At 38.9% G+C, this 7,124-nt stretch overlaps 1 pseudogene; it reads left to right on the forward strand.

The window, feature by feature from the left end:
* The first annotated feature begins 6,225 nt into the window (after positions 1–6,225).
* LOC111917921 (5S ribosomal RNA) lies at positions 6,226–6,343 on the forward strand (annotated as a pseudogene).
* The last annotated feature ends 781 nt before the right edge of the window (positions 6,344–7,124 follow it).

Below are 7,124 nucleotides of genomic sequence, written 5' to 3' on the forward strand. Positions count from 1 at the left end.
CTTCCTAAGCCTTGGATGCCAACCTTGAACCTTCCTAGAAGTTTTTAAGACCTTAAAAAACAATCAAAACATGTCCCTAAGAGATTTTACAGCCTTGAACAGATAATAATATGGTCATTTGGCCGTAAACTCCACAAGGTGGTTATATTATGCCCCTAATGCTTTCCTAAGGCTTAGACTTGATCATTTGATGCCCAATCATGACTTGTAAGACCTCAAAACACAATTTGGCACTTAGTACCATGATTTTACGGCCCTAAACTTATGGGGGAAATGTTCATGGTCCGTAAGCTCCTTAAAGGGGTGGTTCATGGGCCATAAAGTCCAATGCCATGTCATACAACCCTTAGGTGCAACCCTTTGGTGCCTATAGCACTTGAATCAAAGTGTTTCCATGACCTAGGGTGTCTTAACTTGATTACTTAGTTATTAATTGACTAATTTGATTACATATATGTTTATTATACGATAACTAGGACCATTGTGTGTGTTCAAGTCCTCACTTGACACCTAACACCTTACCCGACACTTCCGAACAAACCACTCACTGTAGGTGAGTTCATACCCCTTAATTAAACTTTTAAATGTTTTTAAATGTTTTTAAATGCTTTATGGGGGGAATACAAGTTGAATCATGTTTAGTTGTTATATCAATCACATGTGATTAATAACTAGCCCGCAAATGGATTTACTATACATTAACTGTTTTACCAAAAAGATTTCTTCAAATGACTTTCTTAAAAAACATTTCATGTTTAAAAATCTTTACCAAACTGTCTTACGTACTGTAAGTTTCCTTTCAAACCCTGTTAAAAATGTGTTTTCAAACAAAGGTTTTCCTTATACTTAAACAGTCTTATCAAACAAAATACTTTCAAATTGTTTAACAAACTGACATCAAGTCATCGTTTCTTAGTGTTAAACTTTTCAAAGGTTTTACAAAACTTCTTTTATACTTTTATATTTTCAAATGCATACCCATATATGTATAGTTATATAAGTAATATTTAAAGGTCTTAGGAAGGCTAGTTCACTTTACTTCCTTTTCCTCGTTGGGATGTGGCTTTAGGGTATCGGTTAGTCGTCCGAATGTCATCTAAATATTAGTTATATACCATCTATACATATATGGACGTAAAAGTTTCGTCAGTCAGTTCAGTACCTTTGGGTAGCAAAGGCATACTTTCAGTTATACACGTACATTATTAGTAACTATTATAGGTATAGTTATGAGATACTACTTACCATTCCAAGTACAAGGAATCACACAAGAGTCAGTTAATTCATGAGTCTATACTAATACATAGATACGCTTACATGATTACGCTTACATATATACGTTTACATAGATACGCTTACATGAATATGCTTACATGATTACGCTTACATATATACGTTTACATAGATACGCTTACATGAATACGCTTACATGATTATGCTTAGATATATACGTTTACATAGATAATCTTACATGAATACGCTTACATGATTACGTTTACATGTATACGTTTACATAGATACGCTTACATGAATACGGTTACATGAGTACGCTTACATGAATACACTTACATGAGTACGTGCACATAGATATGCTTACATGAGTACGTTTACATAGATACGCTTACATGAGTACGTTTACATATACGATAATAGAACAGACATAACTAGGTGCTATAGCATGGAACGATTTCAGGATCCAACCATACCAATGAATCACTAACACATTGTGATAGTTATATTGGGTATACATGATCATAGTAATGTGGATGTTCGCGGCTTGCAATCATGCAGGGGTCGTGTGTGGGTCCTAAAATCTCTTTGACAGGGGAGCGTCTAGCCTGGGATCTAGCCATCACATTATGCCTTAACCCTCAATTAAGGCAAAATAGTACAAAAGTAGTCACTTATAATAAATACTACAGTACTTACGACAATTACAAAAGGATATAAAACTCCAGTCAATATTTTATTAATACCTTTACAATGTGTCTTATTCACATAATCGATGAGGTAGGTTCGATAATAATATTAATAGTCGTACAGTCAGGTCTTGGTAGAAGGCTAGTTTCAAAACATTCGGGTCTTGGTTGAAGACTACTATCAAAACAGTTAGGTCTTGGTAGAAGACTACTTTCAAAACCGTTAGGTCTTGGTAGAAGATTTCCTTTATACTAATGGGGATCAAAGGGATTTCTAGGGTTTTTCAAACGTTTTCAACTAATTACAAACATTTTCATACTCATACAGACTTTCTTTCAAAACAATTTCAAGTCTTTCATTACAAGTTTTACAAATCAAAGAAACATTAATACTTATGAATTCACCAGCTTTTTGGCTGATACTCGCTTTCAATATAACTTCTATTCTCAGGTCACAAATAGACAAATATGACGACCAGGTTTTGTGAAGACGGAGCGGTCCAGACTCGTCTTTTATTTTGATTATTCATTGTGTTGTTGTATACTATGAAAGAACACACTTGTAATTAAAATTATACTATTAATGCAATGGATGATGTTGTTGCTTGTTTACTACTTTGCATTGTTGTGATACTTTACATGACGTCCTCCACCCCAGAACGTTTCCGCCGTTCTTGGTTTTGGTGTGTGACAGATTGGTATCAGAGCATTATTTATAGTGAATTAAGTATATCAACCCATAAAAGATATACTAACTATAAATACAATTGGATTAAAAAAAATACTCTAACCAAGAGTTTATACTTTTAAATAATAAAATATTTGACTAAGTATACGTGCCTGTATTCATACTAAAATCCGTGTCACAATGACAAGAACAAAAGTATTACGATTGTTGAATATCACAGGTAAGCTCGGGGATGTATGGTCAGTCTTGGGAGTGGCATAGCCTGATCAACTATGCTGGTCCGAGGAGTGATTAGCACATGCCCAAGAATGGTTGTGATATGGCAACAAGTCTAAAAACTTACCAACACTATCACAATGAAAACATTAGAGCAAAACATAAGTCTAAAATAATATAGGAGTATTTTGTATTACTATAATTACTTTCTTGGGAACTAAAATTGATCTTCATTACTAGTTCAATAATTGCTAACTGAATACATTAAGGTTATATGTAACTAGGATGATATAGACTCAGAATCTGTGAAATTTTGCTTTACCCCTATTCCTCGTGAATTTGGAGTTAAGTTCACTTATTCGAAGGCCTATCCTGTTTGGTTACATATAATCGGTATGCACTTTACAAATAGTGATGTAACTAATAAAGATCTTCTTATAATTATCTAGTTAGTTCGTCTAAATAACTACTTCTTGACCGCAATTCTCGCATAGATAACTTGGCCGGACTCCATCCCCACGGCAAACCGTGCCTTCCGAATGAAGGCAATGCTGGATGGTTTGGAGAAGAACCCGAGAATGATCATCCAATCCCTTTGAATGATCACCATGCTGAAAACCTTTCGGATGATGATAACTTCGAACCTTAAGTTGAGACCCTACTCCTGGTGGCTCCCATTCCAAATCCTAACCCTCGTCTGGCTTTTCATGGCCCGAAGCCTCCTTGGGTAGAATTCTTGGAGACATGGAGCGAAGAGCAGGATCAACCTATTCCGTTAATGGAGATAGAAGCTTCTACAACTTAAGTGAAAGAAGCTCAGCAGACAGAGTTCTACAAATCTTGGTCCGTAGAGTTGCCCGAAACGAGATTCAGGGCAGGACGACTCTTCATCGTATCACCAAAGTTGATGCCAATGCAGGAATGCATACCATCTGCACCAATCGCCTTGAAGACATTCAGGAGAGATCTGAGAGGGATCATGAGACCCTGCTACAAGGACTAGCCGAAACTCAAGCCGAAGTCACAGAGCTCCAAGTACTCTAGAGAGTGTATGAAAGATACTTGTTTGATATGGAACGTCAACTAGCTGAACTAAGGGTTCACTATAGGGGTGACCGTCTCCAGTAGGAGATACTATACCATCCTTATTTGTCTTAAAGAATCGTGTTCCTGTCTATGTTATGTGTAGCACTTTTCTATGTGACTACCTTGTACTGCAAGTACTTTAGTTAAGTCTTTATGTTGTCAAAGACTTTTCTACTCCAGATGTGATGTAAGACCTACTACAAGGTCAATTTTTCCTGAACTTATTACATCTTAAACATCAATGATATCAACAGTCGGCTAAATTCTATATCCCTCTTTGTTCAAGTACTTTCATCATACCTTCATAGGAGTCTATCTGAAACCCACTCTAGTCAAGTTATTGGACTAGAGTAATTTAACTCCAGGATCATTTTCAAGCCTCTTCCAAAGGTTGGATCACATTATTCACCAGCCAATGATAACCCGGTTTGAACGTCAAACGTCTTGAGACCATTTTAGAAACATACTTCTACTCTATACTAGGACTGCATCATAGGGATGTAGGTCAAACCTTCGCGAACATACTTCTACTCCTTACTAGGACTGCATCATAGGGATGTAGGTCAAACCCATGACAACATATTTCTATTCTTTACTTGAACGATTGAACTACATCTAGGTTCAACCATAATCGCTCACGAACACCTTATCTTTGTGTTGCAGAATCATGTCGTCACCCGGAAATAGACAACCGAACAACGAAACCCCTGCCTTCCCTATGGATGCCGCCACTTTCCAAGTCGCAGTCACAACTGCTGTGACGGCTGTCGTGGCAGCTATCCTTGCAAACCACAGCGCTATCAACACAAGCTATGCCGACAAAGGGGTTGACCATCACGATCGTGGTAACGATCCGAGGAATCAAAAAATAATAACAGTCGCCAACACCCAAAACAACAACTCAGAGTTCAAGAAATGAAAGCGTCAAGCCCAAAAGGAATGCAATCGATTTCAAAGGCTTGCCATGCGATAGCAACTACTGACGACCCCTGCCACTTCAGCATCGGTCAAGCGTTATGAGGGAACACTCCCGAAGTGTAACAAGTGTAGCTACCATCATCATGGAGCCTGTCGGGTATCACAATGTATCAATTGCAACAGACTGGGGCACGTTGCTCGTTTTTGTAGAACCACCTCCACCACCGGAGCCAGCCAGGCTTGTTATAGCTGTGGTGAGACAGGACATTATCATAGGAATTGTCCAAAAGGAAAGAACAACAAAAGCACCCATGTCCACATAATTCTGACTCGACACTTCACTTCCACCACCAATGCTAGTACCAGCCAGATATGTCACCAATGCGGTGAAATTGGGCACTTCAAGAAGGATTGTCCAATAACAAAGAACTCCGGCGCAGACGGGGAAATACTAAGGATCACTGCCGCAGGAGAAACTACTCCGAACCAATGTTAATGTAATTCAGGCATTTCGTTGTAACAGACTTATAAACCGTTTTAAATTAGTACAACTCGAGTCTTATCTTTTGCGATATCCCATCATTAAAGGGACCCTCGTGCTGCGTATACTTGCCTTTTGTAGTATACCTTGTTCGCAGCAGCATTCCTGTAGTTACTCTAAAGTACAATAACTCTGCTAAAAGTTGCACTGTTGTGTTTTGTTTGTAACGCCTTATGTTCAAATATAGTGTCTTTACTTTCAGGTATGTCTGATATTATTATACCACTAGAGTCAATTCGATTCACACAATACCAGTTTCGTGCGCACATCTCTTTCTCCGAAATCGTGTTTCTAGCGAAGCTGTCATTCCATAACACTGAAGTGCTCATTCATAGAGTACCTCATGTTTCTTATCCTTTCCGAAGAAACCTCAGCAAACCTCCCCAAAGTACCACTCGTACAGTACGTCAAGTTCAATCCAAAGACCCATACATTGGATCTATCACTGAAGAATGTATACATAGGAGTGGTATATAATCAAGGTTCTATAGGTTTAGAATTGATGATTCCACTTTAACTTCTTTTCCTCGTTGGGATGTGAGGTTAAAGAAGAATCATTTATTCGACTACCTTTTCAATCTTAATTATATACGACTCGTATACACGAGACTGCGATTGATGAACCATGTATGAACTTCAGGACGGAGACTGCCCAAGATTACGAGTGCTCGCATCGTTATGCGAACGAACTTAGAACCCAATACGACTCCTGTAACTCGACCGCCCTACAGTCACACACCAATGAAGACACGAGAACCGTCCGGACAGCTTAACGACTACTCAACAAAAGAATGAGAAGACCAAGCTCCTCACCATTGAGAACTCCAGTCTTATTCTTCAAGAAGACAGACTTCAGCGGGTGCGATCATACCAACACTAATGCACCGGATCCCATCAGAACTCCATAGTTAAGCGTGCTTGGGCGAGAGTAGTACTAAGATAGGTGACCCCCTGGGAAATCCAAGTGAGAGTCCAAATCCTTTTGGATGCCTCACACTGGAAAGGCTTGATACGCTTCGGAAAGCATAGTAAGCTAAATCCAAGATAGTTACGACCTCCGGGATTCTTCCCCGAATCAGCCCTGTAACTCACAAACCCAACCTACACCGTAAACTCAGTAACGTACATTTTACCCTTCACGTCTCGAGCTTGAAAACATACATTTTCGTCAAGAATCTCGTAATCCCACTCGACGAGATCGAGATCAACGAGATCCTCGCCTTCGTGGAAGAACCTGTATAGATCATGGACCGTGAGGTCAAGCAGACGAAGCAAAGCCGCATCCTGATTGTGAGGGTTTATTGGAATGCCAAGCGAGGACCGAAATTCACATGGGAGCGCGAGGATCAAATGAAATTGAAATATCCTCATGTATTCGCTTAGTTATCTGTAACTACTTTATTTGCTTAGACTTTAATTTCGGGATGAAATTCCCTTTAACGGGGGGATGATGTGACAACCCGGAATTTTCATTTGTTCAAACTTTAAAGTCAAGAACTTAAATTAAAATTCAATTACATTCCTAATAATTTTTAGCCAATTTAAAGTCCGTTTGAGTGTTTTTAGTATTTATTCTTCAAACGTACGAATGAAAGGAAGTACCGTCTCGAGTCTTGGAGTTGCAAAACCGCACATACCACCTTAATAAGGAGTTCACGGCCAAACTTTTATAGTTTGGGCCGTAAACTCCCTAGTGGCCATGAACTCATGCCTTAGGCATCAGTTTACTCCCCAAACTCCTCACTTTTCACTTCCA

The sequence above is a fragment of the Lactuca sativa genome, chromosome 4 (genome assembly GCF_002870075.4).
Source record: "Lactuca sativa cultivar Salinas chromosome 4, Lsat_Salinas_v11, whole genome shotgun sequence".
NCBI lineage: Eukaryota > Viridiplantae > Streptophyta > Magnoliopsida > Asterales > Asteraceae > Lactuca > Lactuca sativa.